This window comes from Bubalus kerabau, chromosome 10 (genome assembly GCF_029407905.1).
Source record: "Bubalus kerabau isolate K-KA32 ecotype Philippines breed swamp buffalo chromosome 10, PCC_UOA_SB_1v2, whole genome shotgun sequence".
In the NCBI taxonomy this organism is placed as follows: Eukaryota; Metazoa; Chordata; class Mammalia; order Artiodactyla; family Bovidae; genus Bubalus; species Bubalus kerabau.
The window spans coordinates 89,326,560-89,354,222 of NC_073633.1; the positions used below are offsets into that span (position 1 = coordinate 89,326,560).

General features: G+C 46.9%; 1 protein-coding gene across 4 annotated transcripts in view; it reads right to left on the minus strand.

The window, feature by feature from the left end:
• DPF3 (double PHD fingers 3) overlaps positions 1-27,663 on the minus strand; it is a 291,918-nt gene that overhangs the window by 197,204 nt on the left and 67,051 nt on the right. The gene's annotated exons all lie outside the window — the stretch shown is intronic.

Below are 27,663 nucleotides of genomic sequence, written 5' to 3' on the forward strand. Positions count from 1 at the left end.
ACTGTCATGCATTGGAGAAGGAAATGGCAACCCACTCCAGTGTCCTTGCCTGGAGAATCCCATGGACGGAGAAGCCTGGTGGGAGAAGCTGCAGTCCATGGGGTCACACAGAGTCAGCCACGACTGAAGTGACACAGCAGCAAAGATAGGAGAGGGCTTCCCTGGTGGCTCAGCGGTAAAGAATCCACCTACGAATGCAGGAGATTTGGGGTCAATCCCTGGGTCAGAAAGATCGTCTGGAGGAAATGGCAACCCACTCCATTATGTGTGCCTGGGAAATCCCATGGGCAGAGGAGTCTGGTGGGCTACAGTCCATGGGGTCGCAAAGAGTCAGACACAACTTAGCAACTAAACAACAACAGCAAAAGAGCAAAGAGTCAGACGTGACTTAGTGACTGAACAACACAAAAGATAGGAGAATGGCAAACATGATTAGATGGAGTTAATATTCAGAGAAACCGAGAACAAAAGAAGGAAAATCAACATCTTTGCCTTGCTCTGCCCAATGTTGCACGTAGAGTAATAAGTTGTGGGGGACCTGGAGAGGAAGGAAATCAAAACTGTCAGACAGCAGTCATGAGGCAATTTAATGAAGCAGCATCGTCCCAGACAAACTGGCTGGGCAAAGACGACCACTAGGGCTGACAAGACGTTCCTGGGGATGGCATAGGGCAGAGACAGCTGGGGTCACTTGCCTTCTATTCATTATTTGGCGTGAGGCTCATCAGTGGTAAATTCTCTCTCACAAAAGCAAGATATAAAAGAAACCAAAAGGGAGGAAGCAGCCACACAAGCTGCCAATTTATTAGGGACGTGGGTAATTTCTAAGCACGTGAAGGCACGTGGGCTCCCCTCCAGCCTGCAGCTTCACACTAAGTTTAACTCCATCCTCACTCTTTCCTCCCATCTCCCTTCCATACTCGAGAAGGAACAAAGGAAATTAACAAACCCACACTCAACTCCCACCCTAGCTGGGCCATTTGGAGCACCTAAAGACGGGTGAGGGAAGCCCTGGGAAAATAGAGACCTTGAGGGATCGCCACCCCCATTTCCTGCTTGGCGCCTGACATCAGCAAACTCAAGAATTTAGTCAGGTCCACCCGCAAGCCCAGGTACAAGATGCTAAGCGAGACAGCCAGCTCCATGCTGTCTGTGCACCTGCAGGAGTAAATTCCTCGCTGTCCAGCTGGGCTTCCTGGCAGCCCCTCAGTCTACTCTGAATCCCTGGATGGGGATTCACAAAGCTGCCCCTGGTTTGCCTGAGTGACGGCCATCCAATCATTGAGCTAGTAGGCAGGAGTGCCTGCTCCGGGCATGCCACACCACGGGAGGGGCAGCAAAGCACTTCAGTAAAGGGCTGGGCGCTGGCATTAGGAGGCCAGGTTTGAGTCCTAGCTTCTCATTTATTTGTTGTGTGACCTGTTGACCAGTCTGAGCTTCACTTTCCTCATCTGTAAAATGGGATAATATGACCATCATCATAGGCCTCTCTGAACAGATGAAATAGCCTCACTCTGAGTGATCAATCCATATTAGCTGTCATTACTATGATGTGGAGGCCCACCCCCACTTGCTTCTACCACCAGTGGCAGAAAAGACAGCTGGGGGTCATTCCCAGACAGTACTGTCTGTTCCACAGGCCTCCCCGTCCACAAGGATGAAGAGCAGCAGAATATATTAAAAAATAAAATAGCTCAATGGCTCAGCTAGCACCCCTACCACCAGTCAGCTATCTAGCCAATAGGGTCCATGCTCAGAAGCACAACCATATGTGAATGATTCCATGCAAACTAGCCACGCCAGCAGGAACCTAACTCATGGCACAGACCTTCCCTAGGGGTGGGTCAAGGGCTGCTAGCCCCTTTCTGAAAGGGCACTTGGTCACAAAGGAGGGAAAGCCTGAGCAGGCTGGAACTTCAGAATATTCAACAGGACACGTGGAAAAGTGGTGTAGTGGTTTCCCTCTGCTGCTCTAACAAGTGGCCACAAACTTAGTGCCATAAGACAACGCAGAATCTGACAGTCCTGGAGGGCAGTAGTCCAGAATGAGTCCCAGAGGGTTAAAATCAAGGTGTCAGCCAGGTCGCATTCCCTCTGGAGGCCTTAAGGGAGAACTTGTTTCCTTGCTTTTTTCACCTTCTAGGGTGGCCCACATTCCTTGACTTGTGACCCCTTCCTCCATTGCATCACTCCGATTTCTGTTTCCACTGTCACATCCCCGTGAGAGTCTGAGCCTCCCACCTCCCTCTACCAGGACCCCCGAGATTACATCGAGCCCAGCCACATAATCCAGGATAACCTCCCCTTCTCAAAGTCCTTCATTTAATCACATCCACCAACTCCCTTTCTCCATATTCAAAGTTCCAGGGGTTAGGGTGTGGACATCTTCAAGGAGCCCCTATTCTGTCTGCCAAAGGTGGGTTCTGCAGCGAAGAGCACTGGAAAACTCTTACAGCAATGGTGAGATTCTGAGGAGTAAGGTTCTGTCCTAAACTAGAGAATATTGAAGGTGTACATTGAAACGTACATACTATTGTACAGCAACTCTACTTCAATTTTTTAATAAATTTGAAGCAAAAATCTAATTCAGGTGGCAGGTGTACAGTGCCTACATGCACAGGACATCCACCTCCCACTCCATGACCTAGTGTCTGCATCAGCTTCTATCCCCAGCTAGAAGCACGTACTAACTTTCCACTTATAGCATAAGGAATAAAAAATGAAACACACCCTTCTCTCTATGCTGGGTTCACAATAAATGTTTAGTCAGTGGTAACCAGTGAGCTGCCCACTAGTCCACTGGTCAGTTACACTGCTCTGATCAGGTCCAGTCACTAAATAAACCAGTTTGATATGAACTACTTGACTATCCGCAAACACCAGCAGGCCCAGTCAGGCCCCAGGAAGCAGAAGGGCCACTCAGCCCAATGCAGACTGATGCTATGAGGCCAGAGGGACCCAACAGAGACACCCAAAGACTTAAGATTCGTGCTCAGAATTTCCTAGTTGGGATACAGTCCACGAACAGGAAGCTCAGTTTACTTTCTGAAGAAAGAATACATGCACAAAGCCCAAGCACTCTTCTCCACAAACTCATACTCCATTCCCCTATGTGTGTTTCTCTTACAGATAATTGAGTATTATTTTAATTTGTATTGCGATTAATCTGGGCTGCAGGTTATAGTCAACAGTCCCCATCATGAATCTTTCTACCTTCCCATTTTGTGGATGAGCAAACTGAGGCAGGGACCAAAGGAAAAAGGATTTTATCTTACAGCCTCATCCTGGGTTATTTCATTCCATCACTGAAGTATCTCAAGTGAGGTTAAAAGAGGTTTAGAATTTGAATTTCAGAACTCCTGCTAAATTAGCTATGTGATTTCTAGGAAATCATATAACTTATGTGAGCATCACTTTCCTCATCTGTAAAGGAGACAGGAAAACTTGCCTCTCACATGGTTTACTGGTTAAATATCATGTAACACCCTTGGCATGTTGAATTCATAGGGACTTTACCATGTTTTAGACACTATGCAAGGCATTGTGCATATTAATTCATTTAATCCTTAGAACAACTCTATGAGGTAGGCTTTATTATTTCCATTTTCCTAGAAAGTAGACCTCTTTGTGCATGCATGGTAAGTCACTTCATTCATGTCTGACTCTTTGCGACCCTATGGACCACAGCCTGCCAGGCTCCTCTGTCCATGGGATTCTCCAAGCATGAATAGTAGAGTGGGTTGCCATGCCCCCCTCCAGGGGATCTTCCTGACCCAGGAATCGAACTGGCACCTCTTATGTCTCCTGCACTGGTAGGCAGGTTCTTTACAAATATTACCACCTGGGAAGGGTGGGGATACTTTTAGCATCTTTAGCCCCTAATTCAAATACCTTGTGAGTGGTAAATGCAATAAGTATTGTTGCCAATAAAAGAAACTGAGAGGTCAGTTGACTCTAGAATCACCTCCAGAAGGTTTTATGAAGGTAGAATCTGAAAGGTAGGTAGGATTAGGGAGAAGGAAAAAAGGAGAGAGGATGGGTCTTCCCAATGGGGTAGGATGAGGTGTGGAGAAGTGACAAGAGAAGCAAGACAGTGGACTAAGCATAGCACCTGGAGAGGAGACTGAGTATTGTGTTGGCCCCAAAGTTCATCTCTGGTGGCTCAGAGAGTAAAGAATTTGCCAGGAGTGCAGGAGACACAGGTTCAATCCCAGGGTCGGGAAGATCTTCTAGAGAAGGGAATGACTACCCACTCCAGTATGCTTGCCAGGAGAATTCCATGGGCAGAGAAGCCTGGTGGGCTACAGTTCATGGGGTCACAAAGAGTCGGACATGACTGAGCAACTAACAAAAGTTCATCTAGTTTCTTCGATGAGATGGTACAGAAAAACCCAAATGAGCTTTTTGACCAAGCCAATATAATAAAACTGTAGTTGAAGAGTCTGCTAGGATAACCTCATTGACTTGCTTTGACCAGTGGACTACAGTGGAAGCTAGGTTGTGCCGGTTCCAAGCCCAGGCTGCAAGAGGCTTTTCGAGCTTCCACTCTGCTCTCCTGAAAACCTGCCTAGTTGCTTGGCATGTGAACAAGCATGGACTAGCCTGCTGGGTGAATATAGAGGAGAAGCAGAGATAAGCTGTCCTGGCTGAGGCTATTCTAGTCCAACCAGCCCATAACCTACCCAGCAGCTGACCAGAGACACAGAAGTGAGCCCAGCCCAGATCAGAAGAACCACCCAGCTGAGCCCAGATCAAACTGATAACCCACAGAACAGTAAGCAAGATAAATGGTTGCTCTTTGAAGTCACTAAGCCTTGGGGCATTTTGTTAAGAAGCAAAACTAGTAGGAATCAGTGTCTCTTTCATCCTTACGTCCTCAACAGCCAATAAAAGGCCTGGTGTATAATAGTTACACAGTAACTGCTTCATGAATAAAGTACTGAATCAATGAATCAATAAAACTTGGAATTAATGAATGCCATGCTGGAAAGTTGAACTATGTTGGATTGCATAATTCTATTGAGATGCTATGGTTAAACCATTTTAATATTTTTCAGATTTTTTTCAGAATATTTTCATATTTAGTTATGTGATACCTAATAAAAGACTCACTTTCTTTAATATTCTCAGTCAGCATTCTTTTTTTGGAAAGTTTATAGTAAAGTGAAAAAGAAAGTTTCACATGAACTTATAATGTGGTGGTGATGGTTTAGTCACTAAGTCATGTCCAACTCGTGTTACCCCATGGACTGTAGCCCACCAGGCTCCCCTGTCTCTGGGATTCTCCAGGCAAGAATACTGAAGTGGGTTGTCATTTCCTCCTCCAGGGGACCTTCCCGACCCAGGGATTGAATCCAGGTCTCCTGCTGGCAGGCGGATTCTTTACGGACTGAGCCATCAGAGAAGGGTATGGTGATTTAAAAAATAGATTAGTTGTTTAGAGATTTAAGTTCTAGACTCAACTCTTCAAATACCTGCAAGACTTTGTTAATTTTCTTAATCACCATTTCTACCTCTGTAAAGTGATATTAAAAAGAAAACGACCTTTCCCTGTCATTCCCTCACTGGGTTGTTGTAGCAAACAAGATTGAGTGTCAAGTCTCTTGAGTGCTTTCCGCTATCGATAATTCTACTTCTTAACAGAGTTTTACCTATTGACAGTTTCAAGTGCTTTTATAAATATATCCTTCTATGAGGTCTATTTACCCTTTATCTATCTGCCTTCTCACATTCCACTGTCTGGTCACCATATTTTCAACAACAACAAAAACAAGGTAGGAAACAGTTAAAATTATCCTTGATGGCGAGGAGAAAACTGTTGCTCAATCCAAGAGGTGGTATTTCTGGCACTGAGGATTCCATGTTACTAAGGTTGGACCCAACATCTGCCTGACTTACTCTCTGGGACCAAAGTCCCAATGGAGAACTCTGGGTCCTCTCTAGGCTGCACCAGGGGCTGCCATCTGCTAAGGATACAGCCTGGTCCTGCTCCTCTTCCAGCAGCTTCTGCCCAGGATGGAACCAAAGTCTCCATATTCCTAAGAATGACTCTTCCAACAGCCACAGTTCCTGCCTTGGGCCAAGTCATGGGATCAGCCTAGCCAAGTTCTGAGCCCAAATCAAGCACTGCTGAAACCAGTCTCAGCAACTCCTCCTACAACAGCAGGACCAGGTTGGAAGATTACAGAGTGCTCTGAGCACTTTGGGACCCTCTTGGATTACTGCCCTCTTCCAAACTCCAAAACCTTTGGAAGTCATAATTCTGAGGTGAGTACCAGGTTTCCCTGGGCTTCCCAGGTGGCGCAGTGGTAAAGAATCTGCCTGCCAATGCGGGATATGTGGGTTGGATCCCTGGTCTGGGAAGATCCCCTGGAGAAGGAAATGGCAACCCACTCCAGTATTCTTTGGAAAATCCAATGGACAGAGGAGCCTGGAGGGCTACAGTCCATGGGGGTCACAAAAAGTCAGACACAACTGAGCACACACGCACACACACACACACACACACAGACGTATCAGGTTCCCTTAGAGCCAAGAGTCTCAGAGCAGAGGGGAGGCAGAGTAGGAGAGCTGCTGCCCACGAAGCCCAGGGCTACCCTCATCCTGCGCCTGATGAGGGCAGGACAGAGGGGAGCGGTGGCTGCTACTGAAACCAGGGGGCTAGAGCTGAAGGGGCGAGCAGCTCTGGTCCTGCTCAGTGTCCTGAGTCTTGCTTACAGTAAGGGCCCAGTCTGTGCATCAGCCCATCCTCCCTGTCTATGGTGGCCATGGGTTATCTGTTGAGCTGCCATGCCACCTCCTTCCAGTAACAACACCTCAATTTTCCTCCAGTGAACCAGCTCTCCCCACCATCAATTGAGTAAAATCAACTCATTTCCATCCCTCAGCTTTAGGGAGAGGGTTGTGACCCAGCCCTGGCCAATGAGAAAACCACCTCCCCAAGCCTTAGTGGTTGCATCAAAAGTAAATGAACATGTGCTGCAAGGCAGGCAAATTCAAATCGGTCTTGGAATTTCTGAGGGAATGAGGCACTTTCTCTTGGTATGAAAAAGCTAATAAAAATGTGTATCTGATGCTGCTGGGAGACTCCACAGAGCAGGCCTCTCGCAAAGGAAGTCAGTGTAGAAGAAAGCAGAATTAAGAGAGAAAGGAGAGGTGGAGGGAATCCAGATGACCTTGTTGAGCCCCTAGATTCAGTCCCAAGTGAAGCAGATATACTCCTGAACGTTAGGTACATGCGCCCATACATTCCTCTTTATGCTTAAGCAGTTTGAGTTGAGTTTCTTGCCATTTGCAGCATTTAAAAGCCCTGACTAGTGCACATTCCAGGGTTTGGTTTTACCGAAAGACCCTGCACAAGGCTGAGGAAGAAGCCTGGCGCCCCATCCAAACAGATCTAGGCGGGCAACCTAAGTGCCTGTGAAATGAAGGTGGCTCACTGTAACCGTCAGTGTTGCCGTACATCAAACCTGAGAGGAGGTCAGAGTCAGGGAATGCTGTATACGGCCGCTCAGTAAACTGCACTCTCCAGCTTACCACAGTCCCCACCACTCCCTTCTGTATCTAACAAGCCCATTTTCCTCATTTTACTTTACCTTTCTGGTCCCATAAGTTTACCATCCATCACTGGATGGGTGGGCAGATGGATGCATGGACAGATGGATGCATGGATGGATCAGTTAATCAACCAATGGATCAATTAATGGATGGATGAGTGGATGGGGCCGACAGGCAAGTGGCTGCATGTGTAAGTCGCTTCAGTCATGTCCACCTCTGTGCAAGCCCATGGACCGTAGCCCACCATGCTTCTCTGTCCACGGGATTCTCCAGGCATGAATACTGGAGTGGGTGGCCATGCCCTCCTCCAGGGGATCTTCCTGACCCGGGGATCGAACCCACCTCTTTTACATCTTCTGCATTAGCAGTCAAGTTCTTTACCACTAGCGCCACCTGGGAAGCCCTGGCAAGTGGTTATGTGTTTGCAAATTGAGCCTACATACAAACAGGCATGAGACAAATAATACCCTCACGCCACTGCAGTCAGGGATCACTTGATAACACAGGAAAGAAAATAGCCATGGACTTACTTCCATGTGGCTCTGGTCTTTGGAACACTGGGGGACAAGACATTCTGGGTAGCACTCACCCCGTAGTTATTCTCCTCTCTGGCCCCCAAGCCAGAGTAGTTAACATAATCCCACCAATACTGCTGTACAAGAAGAAACCATTCCTAGCATTCACAGGCACTACGTCACATGAAAAAACCGGCCCAAGGCTGTAACTTCTTTCTATTCTCAGCATCCACTGAGATCTGGGCAGCAGCCACAGAGTTACTGAGGATGCGGGCACTGTGCTCTCATGACTGGATCTGGAATCACTGCAGGCAGATGTCCACAAACGTATCTATGGGGCTCTGGCCTTGAAACAAGGATATGAGGAGTCCAGATGGCCATGGAGGGACACTAAGTGGCTCGAAGAACTGAGAAATAGAAACAAAGAGATAGCAGCAAGGGAGAGGATGCTCAGAGCAAGGACAAGGCCTGTTCCTCTGCCACCGGGCTGATGGCATCACCACGACCTCGGGGAGGTAACTGGTGGTTCACACAGAACCACACCGTGAACTATTCACCGTGTTGTGCATGCTCACACTTCAGGCAATCACTTTAAGAAACCATATACCATTCACCCCACTACGAATCATGGTCCCCCTCTCACGGTCTTTGTGAAGTCACCACAAAGTTCTGAGCAGAAGGACCTTTCCGGGGATTACTGAGGGGTGATCCCATAACCAGGCAGGTTCAGCTGTCTCTTTGCTCGGGATGCAGGTGCTCAGTGGGGACGACCAGGAAACCAGCACCCAAACTCAGCACATTTGGACAAGACTAGGTTGGCTGCCACAAAGATGAGGCACTAACCCAAAACGTGAGGCTCTACATCCCATCTCTCCTTACAGCTGGGAAATGACTGCTTACAAGAGAGAGGGAAGATAGAGGTGCACACAGAACCACTCCAAGAATGGAAAAGAGGGGTACTTACTGGGGGTAAGAAGTACTAGCTTCCTCGGGAATAACCCCGATGGTAGACACCATCCCCACCCAGCTTCTGCCCTCAGGATGACTCAGAGCCAGAGCATGGGAACCACAAACATCGGATGAGCCATGGACAAGAAACACCCGCAGAGGAGGAAAGGGGATGGCACCCATGAACGGCAGTGTGTGGGTACCAGCCAGCAAATGTGCTCTCGCTGGTCATAGCTGGTCAGTTCCGAGAGTTCCTGGTTTTCAGACTGGCTCATCTCCAAGGACCTGCCCAGTGGTCATACACTATGCTTTTTAGAATCACATAGAAAACCGAGTTCAAGTTAACTCCTGGGAATGGGCACAAAGATGCTGAGCCCTCAGCCCCTTGTATCTGTCAGCAACCACTTCTAGGCACACACCCCCAGGCAGCCGGGGGCCTGAGACACACTTTTGAGCACAGACTTTCAGCCCTGGGTGTTTGTTTTAACTCACCAGGAGGAAAGAATTTGGGTTCTTTTTAAAATATACACAAAGGGAATACATCTGTTTATTTTACGGAATGTATCTTCAGACGTGATTGGGTAAGAAGCAAGGCTAAAGACCACTCTTTTTCTCTTGGTTTGTGCGAGTGCGACTCCTCCGTGGTGACTTCTCCAAAGGCCACAAACAGCAGAGACGTTCAGTCTCTCGTCTTCTGATCGATCTCATTTGATACCTGCCGTCACACCACCTTTCAGAACCTCGGGGCTCCAATAACCCCATCCTGCCGTCATCAGCCCCGGGGGGAAGCAGAGACCCTGCCCAACTGCCCACCTTTCCACCCACCCCACCCTGTAATGTCGCCAGATAAAATAAGCACTCCCAATTAAAGCTGAATGTTAGATAAAGAGCATACATTTTTAGTATAAATTCACCTTTCCAGGTGGCAAAACTGAGGCAGGTTCCTTCCGAGGATAGAAAAGTGCTTCTCTCTTCTCAGCTTGTTCACAGAACCTCAGCTCAGTGGCCCTCCTTGTGTCCCCTGGCTTCAGTGAAACCTGTCCTTTGCATCTTTAAGAGTGAACTGAGAAGGCCATGGCCTCTGAGGTTCATGGTAACATAGGTAGCCCTCCCATTCAGATGCCAATGGTGTTTGTGGGTGGACTCCAAAACATTTCTACATGTAAGCCCCAGCCCCAGCGCAGAAGAGTCTGGTGAGAGGCGGAGGTAGGAGAGAGGGAGAAATGAGAGGCAGGTATTACCATAAAAATCTCCAAGGGAGATCTCAGTCTGAGAGATCTCACTACCATTTAAAAAAAAAGAAAAGAAAAAAACAGTGTTGCCTGGCCCTGGCTGGCACATGGGCCATGAAGATCTGGTCCTAATTTCTAGCTTCAAGAGTCGATGCCAGCGTGTTGCCCAGCCCTGGATTCCACAGGGGTCAAGTGGGCCTAACGATACCTGCAGACCTTTCACCTGCCTACATGGGCACCTGGAGTGGACGATCCATGAGGGCAGGATTGGTGCCCTTTTCTTCTCATCACTATATACCCGCCACCTAGCCCAGGCGCTAGCCTCACAGCAAGTGCTTGGCAAGCTTATGCTGAGTGAGTGAATGAATGAGCGGATAGATATCCAATATGTCCCAGAAGTAACACGAGCTTTGCAGTGCAAGGGCTCTGAACAACTCAGATGTCCAGTGAAAGGGGTTGGCCTGGATGACCTCTGAGGTCATCTGTAACACCACAAGCCCTTGAGCCATCAGACTCGGGTGAATCACTTCACCGAAACAATTTTAAACACTTCCTTCAAACATCCTAGTTCAGCATCTTTGGCTGAAGTCCTCACACTAGGCCCAGGGATAACCCTAGGAGGGAAGAGTATAGAGCAGCCTAAAATAGGACCTTGGTGAGGGAAATCAGGGATGAGTAACTGGGGAAAAGAAGGCACAGGTGGCTAGGGATTCAAAGAATGGAATAAGAAAAATAATTCAAGATCCAGCATGGCTGTCCAGGACACACACACTCACACCAGCACAAAGATCCGCCTTCCAGATCCACGCTGCCCGCCTGCGCCCCCCGGCCCTATCCCATCACCCTATGACAGTGCTTCTTTGTGGAAGACAACAATGGCTACATTATGCCATTCTGTAATGATCCTAGGAGAAGCGGCTGTGAAGTCAAGGCATTGCGTGAACACTGGGCTACTGCACACCAGCCCACAAGAACAACAGCAAAACAACGACAATCCGCAGAATCCCTAATTTAAATAAAGACTGAACACTGCCCAAGCCACTACCCTCTCACATTTATCTGAGGGCAGGACTTTTTTTTTTCCCCCATGTAATTATTTACGTACAAGGCCTTCTTTCACTGCAATTGATAAGGTGTCAGGAGGTTGGTTTTTTGTTGTTTGTTCGTTTTTCAATAAGGAGGCAGAAAGAAGAGGAAGTAGCGGGAAGGGGGCCATGAGGAAGTGCCAAGGCTGGGGGATGACACGCAGGAAACCCTCAAAGGGACCTGAATCTGCTTCTTCTCACTGAATCCATCCTATTAATATAGAGATGTCATTTCACTACTCCAGCGAAACTGTTTCCAGGGACTTGAGTATAAAATACACAGAGCCCTGGATGGTGTCATGGAAAATACAGTGGCCAAAAAAGGAAAAAAAATCAGAATATCTGAATTCTCGTCACTCTGCCATAACTAGCTGTTTCCTTGGTTTTTTCCAAGAAACAGAGGTTCTGCGATGCATCGAGCTAGCAACTGAGGGAAACAAAGATGCAGCCACTTTCCTCCCTGAGCTTAGCTTCCTCCTTCTCCACAGGAGAGCCCCTGACCAGCCCTGGAGACACACACACCTCTGCGTTCACAGCGCAGGCCCCGGCCCCGGCCGGGACCTATTTCCATAGGGAGGAGGAGGATGCCTGAGGAAGGAGAATGCCTGCCGCCTACAAAGCTGAGACGAAGCCTGAACCTGGAGGAAAGGAGCAGGAGCCACATGATAACGGGCACACGGGGTCATCTTGGTGGGTCCTGGTAACAGCTAAGGTGTGGAAAAGATGACCGTCTCTAGTCCCTAAGGAAAAAATGTCTCTTGTCGCCAAAGAAGCCAGTCCCCCTGAACCACAGCCCCTGTGTTCTGCCTCTCCTGGACTCTGGACAGGGCTTCCTCCAGCTCAGGCCTCCACACTTCCCAGCCTCCTTTCCTCTCACCTGCCCCACACACTAACAGGGGGACTGCATGATCACGCTTTGAAATCGTCAAAGGCCCTTCTAGTGATGACCCCACCTCGTTCCTTACATTTCCTGAGAAGCTCCTCAAATACACCATATTCTCATCTGTCCATTCCACAGAGCTCCTACCCTTCCCCAGAACTACTTTTTCACAGTCATTAATTCCTCCCTTTTTTTGCCACTTCCTGGTCATGATGCTGCCTGACCAACATTTGATAAGTATTAACCGTGTTCTCCTTGAAATCCGCAGAACCTTGATTTTAATCTTTCAGTTAGTTCCCTCAATGAAAGTTCCCTCAGCGGGGGCCAGGTTAAGGGGCTCAGGCCATTGTAAGACCCAATCCTTACCCCTCTACCCATCTCTCCACAACCTCCACCCTGGCTCCAACCCTCACCTCACATCATTTCCACATTCATCACCTTTAGCAACAACAAAGTTCAGCCCTGCAAACTCTGAAAAACATTTTGCATTATAATAATTTCTTTCACTGAGAAAGAGGAGGGGTTGCTCTTGCAAGGAACGCCATTTTGGAAGTGCCGAAAACCTGTAGTGGCCATGCAACTGTCGCGAGAAAGGGGACCCCTTCCAGGGCCCGAGAGTAGGCTCTTGTCAAAACATTCACACACTTGCTGACAAAGCAAGAGATTTTATTGGGAAGGGGTGCCCGGGAGGAGAGCAGCAAGATAAGGGAAATAGGAGGATGGCTCTGTCACGTGGCCCACAGTCTCAGGTTCTGTGGTGATGGGGTTAGTTTCTGGGTTGTCTCTGGCCAGTCATTTGATTCAGGGTCCTTCCTGATGGTGTACACATCACTCAGCCAAGATGGATTCCAGCGAGAAGGATTCTGGGAGGACGTATGGACTGGGGTCTCCACTCTCCAATTTGACCTTTCCCAATTTCTTCCCATTGGTGATAGCTTGTTAGTTCCATGTTCCTTACCAGGACCTCCTGTTGTAAGATAACTCATGGAAGTGCCTACTATGGTGTCTGGCCAGGGAAGGCGGCTTCAGTCAGTGGTTCTCCTAAAAACCAAGTGACTCCTGAAATGTGACATGATTTTGTGTCACTCTCTCCCCAAATTCTCCACTCTCCGAGCCACTGTCCCTTAGCGCGTTGTCCTGTGCCTTATTGCAGAATTAATCACATCAGTCTCATTTACATTGTGAGCTCCTGGAGGACAGGCTGGTCTCTTTTTTGTCCCCATACTGCCCAGTTCAGTTCAGTTCAGTTGCTCAGCCGTGTCCAAGTCTTTGCAACTCCATGGACTGCAGCACGCTGGGCCTCCCTGTCTATCACCAACTCCCGTAGTTTACTCAAAATCATTGAGTAAATAATTAAACTCAAATAAATCATTGAGTTTTGAGTAAATTTACTCAAAACCATTGAGTTGGTGATGCCATCCAAGCATCTCATCCTCTGTTGTCCCTGCCATACTGCCCAGTGCTTAAATATTAATTAAAATGAAGCAAGATGAGGGAGAAATCCAATACCAAATCCCATCTCTATACCATTTGTCTCTTTGGAAAGCTGTTCCCAGGTTTATTTCTAGCATGGCCCAAGGGAGTGCTTGCCTACCTACCTACGGGGTTAAGGAGGAGTGTTTTCTCTGATCTTGAGCATTTCAGAGGCTGCCATCACACCGTACCAAGATATCCAAGCAGGACATCCACAAGGGGGACCTTGAAGGAAACACTTCACTTATCATGACATAAGTGTCCATAATTTTCTAACTGCCTTTCTTACTCACTGTATGCCCTTGAGCAATTGCCTTAAGATGTTTGTTCCTGTTTTCCCACCAATAAAATAAAAATTAAAATATCTGACTCCTAGAGTTGCTGTGAGGATTTGACAAATAAGTACTAGAGAAAGTGACTAATGTCACACTTAATACATAACAAAGGCTCCATAAATGCTTTATTATTATTATTAACAGGTTAGAAAGGGGGCATGATACTGACTCCTGCATAACCGTCATACTGCCCTTTGACTTGGCTAGTTTTGACAGAAGGGCCTTTTGACATTGCCTAAAAAACAAACCACTAAACTTTCAACTTTTAAAAAATACCAGGTAACATAAGACATGGAAAATCCCTCTCCCTCCCTGAGGTCATCCTTCTCTGACCTCACAGATGGGAAAAGATAAGCTCAGAGATGGGGTGAGGGATGTAGTGAGGGTTAGAACCAGGGGAAAGGTCTAGAATAGAGTGAGAATTAGGAAAAGGAGTGGGTCAAAGACGGATGTAAGATCTGGAAGCGGGGAGATCAGAAATGGAGTAAGGGTCAGCCTAGGAGGGCAACAGATCAAGGTGAAATTAGGACTATCTGACTGGTGCTTACGTGAATAATTTTACCTTTTCACCACCAGCCACTAGAAAGTGTTCTGCTTTGTAAAGGAGGAGTATGTGTGTTGGGGTAGGGGGGTGAGGGGCAGAGGGGAGAACCCTGAACTGAGTGAACATTTTCAAACAAACAAGACATTCTGAACTCAAACAGTAAAAGTCACTGAGCTGGTCAAATCCCACTGGTCCTTCCCCACAAGTGGAGCTGGCAAGAAAGTTCTAGAAACTAGCTCTGCCCACAGCATGTAAAAGCCTGGTGAATTTTGCATTCCAAGGACAAGAGGTTTCCAAATTAAAATTTTAAGAGTGTGTGAAAATAGTTCACCATTTACTTTTAGGATGAGGTAGTGTTTATAATGTCAGCCTAGAAATCCAAGTACTGTTTTCAGAGATGCTGTCTATTCTGGGAGGGGGAAAACCCTTCCCAAAAGCTTTTTGCTTCCATCCAAACTTCTGAGATCTTGGACCCAGAAAGACAGAAGGGTCTGAACAGCTTCTTCCACCAAGGAATCAGCCAGAGGTCTCTGGGCTTATAGAATGTACTTCAGAAGCCATGGCTTGGATTTTGATAGTCTGGGGAGCTCAGGAACAGTCCTGTTGATTTGAGTTCCACCCCCCAGGCCAGACCACCTACTTGCTATGCAAACTCAAGTGAATGATTTCACCTCTCTGAGCCTCTGTTTGCTCATCTGGCCAAGCTGAACTTGGCAGTGCCTTTCAGCTCTGATATTCATTCGGTTGAAAAGAAAAAAAAAAATGTTCATTGAACACCTCTTACGTGTCAGACACCTTCTAGACTCTGGGGTACAGTGGGTTCCTGCCATTACAGGGCTTACATTCTAGCTCCAATGTACTGTGAGCTCCTAAGAGCCTATGAAGAATACACCCTGTATTTTCAGCTTGTATATCTCAGAAAAAGAAATGGGGCAGGGGCTCCACAGGATAGAATGTAAAGCTTATGGGTGATTAATTGCCACTCTGTTAGTAAGTAGGACAACAGTACTTCTTCCTTCTAAAATATTTAAGCTGCTAAAATGTACTGAGTTTTTGTGGATTTTGTTTTGGTGCTTTTTTGTTTGTTTGTTTGTTTTTGATGGGGGGATATTTTTTGGTAATGGTGTGTTTTTTCTGATAAGGGGTTGCAAAATGGAACTGTGGATATGGGAGAGAACAAAGAGCCTTGAAGAAGGTCTAATGTGAGCAGAGGACAGATGTGGGACAAAACAGAGGTGCTCAAAGAACCCCACACTTCTGCTAAGATCAAAGACTTCACTCCAGAATATTACCTCTCTTTCAGTCACCGGAAACTTTAATACCATTTCCAAACAGGGTGCAGGGCTGCCCAGCCCTGCTGGGATACTGCCTGATGACTCAAGACCCGGTCGCTCCACATGAAGCCTTGGGGCAGAGTGGAGCAGGGGAAGGATACGAAGACATGGGGAAAGAGTCAGACAACAGCAAGTGAGTACAGGTCACCAGCCACCCTCTTTTCCAACCCATATGCAAGCCCGTGTCTGGAAGGAAAATCAGTTCTAGGTTCTTTTGGCTGATCGAAGAATTACCTTGACATGAGACAAATCAATAGGAGAAAACCAAACAAAAATTTAATAACATGTACACATGGGGGAAACTCAGGAAGACTAAGTAACTCCCCAAAATGGCCAAAGTCCTCACCTTAATTACCATTCTCGGCTAAAGACCGAAGAGAATGCTGGGGGAAGGGGGGTGGGGGGGCAGGGAGTCATCTGTGGGAGGTGAGCAGGAAAGTACAGTAAAAAAGGATAAGGTTGTCCCACAGCTTGAGGTCATCGCCTTCCTCGTGGGTGGTGCTTCGGGAGATCTGGTCAGCTTCTTTTTGGTACCGTGAGGGGGAAGCCCTTATGAAAGGAAATTTCCCTTATAAATGTAAATATTTCTTACAAAACAGTAACTCCTACTCAGTGTTCAGTTTGTTTTTCTTTTCCCTGTTGGCTGTTTCTCAGAAAATAATCAGCTTAAAATAACTACTATGCCAAAGAGACATATTTGGGGGTGGCAAATTCTGTTCCCCTACACCTGACTGCCCTCTGTCCACCAGAACTTCCAGATGCTCAACCCCAGGGAAGGAGGGAGGGCGTGAGGCTGCAGAAAACAGGTGCCCTGCATTTCAGACCCCAGCTGTGGGGAAGGGCAGGGTCTGGACAGCCAGGGTGGAACCAGAAGCGAAGAAGGCTCTGGAGAGGAAGTAGGACCCTGGGAGGGGTTCTCAGCCCAGGTGTGTACAAGAGTCCCTGGGGAGCAACTATGAAAGGTAGATCCCTTATCCCACCCCACCCTCTCCTGATTCAGTGGACTAGGGTGGAGACTGGGAGCTTGATTTTTCACTGTGCTCTCCAAAATAATTCTGACGCAAGCAGGCCATTGCCGACCCTTTGAGGACCCCTGTGAATAAAAGAGTAAAACTTGAGGTTCTATTTGAGAACTGTATACATCCCTCTTTAGGTGAGTGGTGTGGGAAGTTTGTTGTTCTTGTTCAGCTGCTCAGTCGTGTCCAACTCTTTGCAACCCCATGAACTGCAGCATGCCAGGCTTCCCTGTCCATCACCAGCTCCCGGAACTTGCTCAAACTCATGTCCATTGAGTCAGTGATGCCATCCAACCATCTCATCCTCTGTCACCCTCTTCTCCTTCCACCTTCAATCTTACGCAGCATCAGGGTCTTCTCAAATGAGTCAGTTCTTCTCATTAGGTGGCCAAAGTATTGGAGTTTCAGCTTCAACATTAGTCCTTCCAATGAGTCTGTGCTTTTTAATATGTTGTCTAGGTTGGTCAGTGTTTTTCTTCCAAGAAGCAAGTGTCTTTTAACTTCATGGCTGCAGTCACCATCTGCAGTGATTTTGGAGTCCAAGGAAATAAAGTCAGTCACTGTTTCCATTGTTTCCCCATCTATTTGCCGTGGACCAGATGCCATGATCTTAGTTTTTCAGATGTTGAGTTTTAAACCAGCTTTTCATTCTCTTCTTTCACTTTCATCCAGAGGCTCTTTAGTTCTTCTTCACTTTCTGCTATAAGAGTGGTGTCATCTGCATATCTAAGATTATTGATATTTCTCCCAGCAATCTTGATTCCAGCTTGTGCTTCATCCAGCCTGGCATTTCGCATGATGTACTCTCCATATAAGTTAAATAAGCAGGGTGACAAAACACAGCCTTGATGTACTCCTTTCCCAATTTGGAACCAGTCTGTTGTTCCATGTCTGGTTCTAACTGTTGCTTCTTGACCTGCATATAGGTTTCTCAGGAGGCAGGTCAGGTGGTCTGGTGGTCTGGTCTGGTCTGGTAGTCTGGTCTGGTCTCAGGAGGCAGGTCAGGTGGTCTGGTCTTCAAATCTCATGAAGAATTTTCCACAGTTTGTTGTGATCCACACAGTCAAAGGCTTTAGCGTAGTCAATAAAGCAGAAGTAGGTGTTTTTTCTGGAACTCTCTTGCTTTTTCGATGATCCAACAGATGTTGGCAATTTGATCTCTGGTTCCTCCGCCTTTTCTAAATCCAGCTTGAACATCTGGAAGTTCTAGGTTCACGTACTGTTGAAGCCTGGCTTGGAGAATTTTAAGCATTACTTTGCTAGCGTGGGAAACTGTGGTGGGGGACAAAGAGGATGACAAAGGGAAACAGGAGGGAAGGGGGCAGGGCACAGTCCTTAAAGAATAAATTGGGAATACGACATAAACTAGTTAGAACCAACTAGACCCAAAACAACCACAGATTCAACTTCCAGAGGACTTTGAGCCTCAGTATTTGCTCCTTGTACACATTAGCATGTGTAAAATGACACACCCACAGGTGCTATGACAGTTCTGAGGCCAACCATAAATAACCAAAAAGTGGGCAGTGGCCCAATTCCTGGAAATCCCTCCCCCTTCTCCAAAATAGTTGGAACGATCTGCCTATGAAATTGTTATTGTTTAGTAACTAACTCATGTCTGACTCTCTGCAGCCCCATGGACTATAGCCCGCCAGGCTCCTTTGTCCATGAGATTTCCCAGGCAAGAATACTGAAGTGGGTTGCCATTTCCTTCTCCAGAGGATCTTCCCAATTCAGGGACTGAACATGTATCTCCTGCACTGGCAGAAGGATTCTTTACCAATGAGTCACCAGGGAAGCCCAGCCTATGAAATTACCCAGCCCATAAAAGCTGCTGCTGCTGCTGCTGCTGCTAAGTCACTTCAGTCGTGTCAGACTCTGTGCGACCCCATAGCCGGCAGCCCACCAGGCTCCCCCATTCCTGGGATTCTCCAGGCAAGAATACTGGAGTGGGTTGCCATTTCCTTCTCCAATGCATGAAAGTGAAAAGTGAAAGTGAAGTCACTCAGTCGTGTCTGACTCTTTGCGACCCCATGGACTGCAGCCTACCAGGCTCCTCCATACATGGGATTTTTCCAGGCAAGAGTACTGGAGTGGGGTGCCATTGCCTTCTCCACCATAAAAGCTAACCACCCCATATTTCAGGCTGCTCTTGCCTTTTGCAATGAACCTCATCCAGTCTGTGGAATGTATGTCTCTCAAAATAAATTCACTTCTTACATATCACTTTGCCTCTTGCTGAATTCCTTCTGCACTGAGGCATAAAGAATCTGAGCTTCATTAAGTCCTCAAAGTGAAAGTGTTAGTCACTCAATTCTCTTTGTGATCCCATGGACTGTAGCCCACCAGGCTCCTCTGTCTATGAAATTTTCCAGGCAAGAATACTGGAGCGTGTTCTCCAGGGGATCTTCCCGACTCAAGGATTGAACCCACGTGTCCTGCACTGCAGGCACATTCTTTACCATCTGAGCCACCAAGGAACTTAATTAAAAGTTAATGGGTCCAAGTCCCAGTTCAAGTTTTGGCTGAGGAAAAGTCTCATCCATGGGTTCAAATCCCAATCTGAAAGTTTGGGGCTGGTTTGAATCCCATCTGAGTAGTGCAATTTCAGAAGGAGGAAGGGAAGGGCAGAGAATGGGAACCACATTTACTCAGCAGTGTCCTGCTTTGATACCTGAGCACCCACAATTCCAAGTGGGAAGAAAGATGAGTCTTGCTTGTATGGAGAACAATCCACTTCCCCAAATCTGAGAATGGTAGTATAAAATGGGGTCCCTTACCCAATAAGGCCCTGCGTCTGCATCAGAACTCTTTTCCCAGTCAGGCCTGGCACACTGCCTTGGTCTTCCCTATGCTATGTTAGCCCCTGGGCTCAGAAGATCCCTTGCCTTCCATGTCAGGAAATAGGGCTATTAAAGATGTAACTAGCTAGAATGAGGTTATAAGGGTGGCTCCTAATCCAACATGTCTGGTATCTTTACATAAAAAGGGGGAATCTGGACACAGAGACATCTGTGAAGATGAAGGCAGAGATCAGGGCAATGCCTCTACAAACCAAGAAACACCGAAAGTTGCCGGCAAACCTCTAGAAGCTAAAACAGACCTAGAACAGAGTCTCCCTTACAAGGAACCAGCCTTGTGGGCACCATCATCTTGGACTTCCGGCCTCCAGAACTATGAGGCAATAAATGTCACCTCAGACCCCTAATCTGTGATATCTGGTTACAAAAGCCCTTACAAACTAATACACCCATAACCTTACTTCTCTTCACCACACTGACCATCAATGGGCAAGTGAGAAACTTCCAGAAAGTCATCATATTTACTTTCCTATCCAACAAACCAACATGGTGAAAGAAATTCAAAGATAAACAAAACAGAGTCCCTGCCCTCCAGGGGCTCACAGAAATGCAAATGTTTGCCACTATCCAAAACACTTTCATGTGCATCCTTCTCTTGTACATCCCAGATCTTATCCTGAGGTGCGGGGTGGTGGAGGGGTGCGGGAAAGGCATCAGGTCATGTGATCCCCTCTACAGATGGGAACAGTGGAGTTCTGGAGAGCTGGTGACTGGCTCCAGAGCCCTCAGCCAATAAGTGGCCGGAGGGCCACTGCAGCAAGGTCTTCTGAGTCCAAGAAGATGTCTGGTGGGGCTGTTTCCTATCACTCTGCCTTGCGGCCTCTTGCCTCTCCCGCAAGCAGAAGCCGCAGCACAGTGGCAACTGGAAATACACGGCTGGCATCCAAGATCGGTTCCAAGCAAGCTCCAGAAGGCAAGGAGGGAGACCAGCCAAGGAGAAAAGACTGCTGCGCCTACCACCCCAGCCCCCAGGCCCCCTGCCACTTCCAGCTCACAGGCCCTGCAGGTTCCTGGTAACGGTGCCACCCAGCGTTGTCAAAATAGCGAGCAGCTGGAAAGAATTCCAGAATGAAATCTATGTGCCTCTGCAGCTTCCTAAATGGCTGCAACTGCGGCGGCTAAACCTGCTAATGTGCTAAGCATTTTCTGGCAGGGCCGGCAGGCAGGACTGGTATTTTGGGAGCTGGGAGGGGCTTGGAGGCGTCATCCTTGGCAAGTCCTAGAAGGAGGTGGAGGCAAGGAGAACCAACCCAGAATGCTTCCCGTGAAGTCACCGGGAGCCACCAGGAATCCCTGGAGCGCTGGGCGCTGGGCGTGGGGGCCAGCGCCGGAGGGCACAGAGGCCTCCTGGGGCAACGGGGAGGGGCTCCAGGGTGCAGGTGACAGCGGACGCTCTTACTGCTGACGCAGAGCGGTGTGATGCTGTCCTCGAGGCCAGCAGCCTGGCCAAGCCCTGTCTGTTTGCCTCTGAGGTGACAGGGCAGGGCCCATGGTGACCAGGCAAAGGACAAGAAGCCAATGCCCAGGGCAAGCTAGCAAGGCTCACTGAGAGGGGTCTGAGGATAAGGTCATTCCACGTGGTCGGGACATCAGAACAAGGACTGGGGACAAGGGGAACTTCCATACATGGTGACCTCGGATCTCACCCCAGCCCCTCAAGCAGTAACTTCTCACGGCGCCCTGGTGTTTGAGAGCTCTTTTAAAATATGAGCCCGGGGACTTCTCCCATGGTCCAGTGGTTAAGACTCTGCCTTCCAATGCCAGGTGTATGGTTTCGATCCCTGGGTGGGGAATTATGATCTCATATACCTCAGGGTATGGCCAAAAAAAAAAAAAAAATTTAAATTTAAATAGATTGAAAAACTTGCAAAATTATTTTTTAAAAATATGATACCAGGAAAAGAAGCAAACCCCCAAATCTGGATCAAAAGTAGGTCCCGGCGTTCCTTTGTCCCTGATGTGCTCAACTTCTTGGAGAAACCAGAGGGTTCTGACAGAGTGACGAGGCGGATGTTGGGGACTAGGAGATGGAGCTGGTGAAGAACCCTTTCCCGAGGAGATACCGGGGACAGGAAGTGGTGAGAGGACAGAGCCGTGCAGCTCAGATGACAGAGACACAGGTCAGTCTGGAGTCACACAGAAGCCAGTAAAACCCTGACAGGATTCAGTCTGGAGGGAAGAAAATCCCAACTGATAGAAACTGCTGAGAGCTTGCAGCTTTTAAAGCCCTTCTAGCAAAAGGATCTTTGGAAGCTTTGCAAACCCTGACCACACAGCCAGTCAGCCGCAGCCCGGCCCACAGAGCTCAGTGTTTTTGCTAAATCAGAACAAACCCACTCACAAATATCTCATCCTGACCTCCCCCTGGCACCCATTCCTTTCCTGTCTGTGTGCCTGCCTTCCTCGGAAATGAAGTCGTCTCCGAGCTGAGGGGGAGAGTGCCAGAGAGGCCAAGGGGAGCTGGGGACCCGATGGCAATCTCAGCTCCACTACTCACTAGCCACTGACCCTTGGCAAGGCACTGAATCTTTGTGAGACTCATTTTTTAATCTGCAAAAGTGGAGATAGAGAAGCTGTGACTGGGGACTTTCCTGGTGGGCCAGTGGTTGGGAGTCCTTGCTCTCAGTGCTGGGGACATGGGTTTGATCCCTGGTTAGGGAAATATTAATAAGATCAGGCATGCTGCATGGTGTAGCCAATTTTTCTTTTTGTATTTTAAAGCTGTGATTGGAAGGTTGGTGGGAGGACTGAGATTGAGCACAGAGACAGGGGCGCTCCAGGAGGGCTGGTCCCCCACCTCCCCATCTTCCTCTCCAAGGCCTCCAGCACCTTATTCAATGTGGGGAGGATACAGATCAATGAGCGTTAATTTAAAAGTTGGGGAGACAAAAGGATATGTATATAAAACAACCAGTCATGAATTTAATTGAATCCCCTCTAACAGCACCCTTGCCCCCATAGTCTCTCAGCTGGTAGACCTGTTTTAGCAGGGCCTCTATGTTTACAACTCTCAGTGGACACCATCCATGTTCTATTCTGTGAGCCCAGAAGAGAGCATCATTCAACAGACATTAGCCCCAGGGGTGAGCAAAGTTGCAGCCCTACTAAAGCACTTTTTTAGTGTTACCATCTTCAGGAAGGCTTTTTTGAGGCTTCCCATGGCTTCCCTCTTTATTCTTGCAGTGCCAGAAGCATTTCCTTATGGAGCTCATTAAATTCTGCCTTTATAATACTTGAGGTATGTTTATGTGTATGATTGCAGCAAGGGTTGGATCCGACCTTTATATTCCCTGCAGCACCTAGTAGGATACTAATTCATTTCACAAGGCCAGCATTAACCTGGTACCCTAACTAGTCAAAGGCATTACCAATTTTTTTTTTTTTTTTTCATTTTAAAAACCTCAACCCTTACCTCACGCCATATATAAACATTAACTCAATACGGATCATACAGCTAAATACACGAACTGAAACTATGAAACTTCTGGAAGAAAATGAAGGAGAAAATCATTGTGACTTTGGATTAAGCAAAGAGGAGAAAATGGCAACCCACTCCAGTATCCTTGCCTAGAGAATCCCATGGACAGAGGAGCCTGGCAGGCTGTAGTCCATAGGGTCACAGAGAGTCGAACACGACTGAAGCAACATAACACAGCACTCAGCAGCACAAAGATATCTTCGATAGGACACAAAGTGCATAATCCATAGAAGAAAAAAAATTGATATACTGGACTTGATCAGAATTTAAAACATCTGCTCTTTGAAAGGCACTAATAAGAAAATAAAAACACAAGCCACAGACTTGAAGCAAATATTTGCAAATCATATATCTGATAAAGTCTATGTAGTCAGAATATATAAAGAACTCTTAAAACTCAATAATAAGACAAATGACCCAATTTTTTTAATGGCCAAAAGAATTGAATAGACATTTCACAAAAGAAGTAATACAGATAGCCAAAAAGCCTGTGAAAAAAAAAGTTCAACATCATTAGTCATCAGGAAAATGCAATTAAAATCACAATGCGATATCACTGAACATCTATTATACTGGCTAAAATTAAAAAGACTGGCAATGCCACACATTGGCAAGGATATAGAATAACTGGAATTCTCACATACTGCTGGTGGGAATGCACCACTTTGGAAGGCACTTTAGCAGTTTTTATAAAATTAAATATACACTTCTGACCCAGCAATCCCACTCCTAGGCATTTGCTGAAGAGAAATGAAAACATATGTCCGCACAAAGACCTACATATATAAATGTTCAGAGCAGCTTTATTTATAATGCCCCAGACTTGGAAGCAGCCCAGGTGTTCATCAACTGATAAATGAATACGCAAGTGGTGAAACATCCATACAATGGAATGCATCCATACATGCAATAACTTGGATGAATCTTAAGCGCATTGTATTAGTTTCCTATTCCTGCTGTAATGAATTATCACAGGCTTAGTGGCTTAAAACACTACACATTTACTCTCTTATAGTTCTAGAGATTGTAAGTCCAAAATCAGTCCCCCGGGGCTAATGTCAAGGTGTCAGCAGAACTAGATCCTTCTAGAGGCTCTGAGGAGAAAATCCCTTTGTTTTCCAGTCTCTAGAGATGACCTGCACTCCTTGGCGCATGTCCCTTCCTCAAGGCCACCAGTAGAGCATCTCTCTTCCCCGCCTCCCACCTCTGCTTTGAAGGAGCAGGAGTTTCACCAAAGACACAGAGGCATAGCAAGTTTCGGGAATTTCAGTATTTCCAGGGTATATGATGTTACATTTCAAAGATAAGGAAACTAAGGTGCAGAGAAATCAAGTATCTCACCCCAGGTCTAGGACATGGTGAAAAACAGAGATCAAGAACCACCCCAAGAAAAAGAAATGCGAAAAAGCAAAATGGCTGTCCGAGGAGGCCTTACAAATAGCTGTGAAATTAAGAGAAGCAAAAAGCAAAGGAGAAAAGGAAAGATATACCCATTTGAATGCAGAGTTCCAAAGAATAGCAAGGAGAGATAAGGAAGCCTTCCTCAGTGATCAATGCAAAGAAATAGAGGAAAACAATAGAATGGGAAAGACTAGAGATCACTTCAAGAAAATTAGAGATACCAAGGGAACATGTCATGCAAAGACGGGCTCAATAAAGGACAGAAATGGTATGGACCTAACAGAAGCAGGAGATATTAAGAAGAGGTGGCAAGACTACCCAGAAGAATTGTACAAAAAAGATCTTCACGACCCAGATAATCACAATGGTGTGATCACTCACACTCACCTAGAGCCAAACATCCTGGAATGTGAAGTCAAGTGGGCCTTAGGAAGCATCACTACGAACAAAGTTAGTGGAGGTGATGGAATTCCAGTTGAGCTATTTCAAATCCTAAAAGATGATGCTGTGAAAGTGCTGCACTCTATATGCCAGCAAATTTGGAAAACTCAGCAGTGGCCACAGGACTGGAAAAGGTCAGTTTTCATTCCAATCCCAAAGAAAGGCAATGCCAAAGAATGCTCAAACTACCACACAATTGCACTCATCTCACACGCTAGTAAAGTAATGCTCAAAATTCTCCAAGCCAGGCTTCAGCAATACATGAACCGTGAACTTCCAGATGTTCAAGCTGGTTTTAGAAAAGGCAGAGGAACCAGAGATCAAATTGCCAACAGCTGCTGGATCATCAAAAAAGCAAGGGAGTTCCAGAAAAACATCTATTTCTGTTTTATTGACTATGCCAAAGCCTTTGATTATGTGGATCACAATAAACTGTGGAAAATTCTGAAAGAGATGGGAATACCAGACCACCTGACCTGCCTCTTAAGAAACCTGTATGCAGGTCAGGAAGCAACAGTTAGAACTGGACATGGAACTACAGACTGGTTCCAAATCAGGAAAGGAGTACGTCAAGGCTGTATATTGTCACCCTGTTTATTTAACTTATATGCAGAGTACATCATGAGAAACGCTGGGCTGGAGGAAGCACAAGCTGGAATCAAGATTGCCGGGAGAAATATCAATAACCTCAGATATGCAGATGACACCACCCTTATGGCAGAAAGTGAAGAGGAACGAAAGAGCCTCTTGAAGGTGAAAGAGGAGAGTGAAAAAGTTGGTTTAAGGCTCAACATTCAGAAAACTAAGATCATAGCATCCAGTCCCATCACTTCATGGCAAATAGATGGGGAAACAGTGGCTGACTTTCTTTTTGGAGGCTCCAAAATCACTGCAAATGGTGACTGCAGCCATGAAATAAAAAGATGCTTACTCCTTGGAAGGAAAGTTATGACCAACGTAGACAGCATATTAAAAAGCAGAGACATTACTTTGTCAACAAAGGTCTGTCTAGTCAAGGCTATGGTTTTTCCAGTAGTCGTGTATGGATGTGAGAGTTGGATTATAAAGAAAGCTGAGTGCTGAAGAATTGATTCTTTTGAACTGTGGAGTTGGAGAAGACTCTTGAGAGTCCCTTGGACTGCAAGGAAATCCAACCAGTCCATCCTAAAGGAGATCAGTCCTAGGTGTTCATTGGAAGGACTGATGTTGAAGCTGAAACTCCAATACTTTGACCACCTGATGTGAAGAGCTGACTCATTTGAAAAGACCCTTATGCTGGGAAAGATTGAGGGCAGGAGGAGAAGGGGACAACAGAGGATGAGATGGTTGGTAGGCATCACCGACTCAATGGACATGAGTTTGGGTAAACTCCAGGAGTTGGTGATGGACAGGGAGGCCTGGCGTGCTGTGGTTCATGAGGAAGCAAAGAGTCAGACATGACTGAGTGATTGAACTGAACTGAACTGAATGTTCAAGCCCAAGACCTCAGAATCCAAATCCAGAGATTTTCCCAGTACATGTGAGCCGTCAAACATCCCCACACTGACCTTGAAGACCTCCAGCCTTGGGAGCTGAATGGGTACCTCCACCACGCCTCAGAGCCCTGTGCCTCCTGCCCACTCCATCAGAGATGACCCCTGCCTCTGGACACTTAGAAGTAACTCAGCCTGTGGCGTCAGCATGACCTTGGGTCTTTGGCTCTCCCCACCCTGGGGCCAGCTGATTCCCAGCCCCAGTTGGATGAAATTATAACCTGAATAAGATTGATATTTGCATCCTGCTTTTTATATGTCAGCACTCGTTCAAGTAGATTATTTTCCTTGTATTTCCCATTGTGTGAGGCTAAGGGTGCAGCTATTATCAATCTCACTTCATAGATCAGAAAGCTGAGGAGCTGGGGATGGAAGAAGGCTGGCCACACTCACCCAGCAAGTGTGTAAAATCCAAATCAGAATTTACTGCGGGCTTTCTGCTCCCCACACCATGTACATGTGTGCATGCTAAGTCACTTCAGTCAACCCTACGGACTGTAGCCTCCAAGGCTCCTCTGTCCCTGGGATTCTCCAGGCAAGAATACTGGAGTAGGTGGCCATGTGCTCCTCCAGGGGATCTTCCCGACCCAGGGGATCAAACCCATATCTCTCACGTCTCTTGCATTGATGGGAGGGTTCTTTACCCTGGGACGCTCTCCCACAGCACAAGTGCCTATAGCTCAGAGAAGAGAACTGGGGCAAGCCTGCTAACCTCACTGAGCCTCACCTTTCCTGACCTGTAGGACGGATAATGGGGTAAAGTCCGCCCTGCCTATCACACAATGGATAAACAAAAGCGTTTCAAAAGGTAGAAGAAAGTACATAAAAGTATTTTGCATACTCAAAATGTACAAAAGATAAGGAACTGTTCTGATTATATTCTCAAGGAATGTCATTTTCTTTGTTTCTTTTATCCCCTCGGAAAGCCAGTTTCTTCTGCCTTCTTTATTTCTGGTTAAAGCAGAGAAGTTCTAACCAACTGCTCATCTTGAATCTCAAGGTCAATGTTTAATTCTACCTTCCAGTGTCAC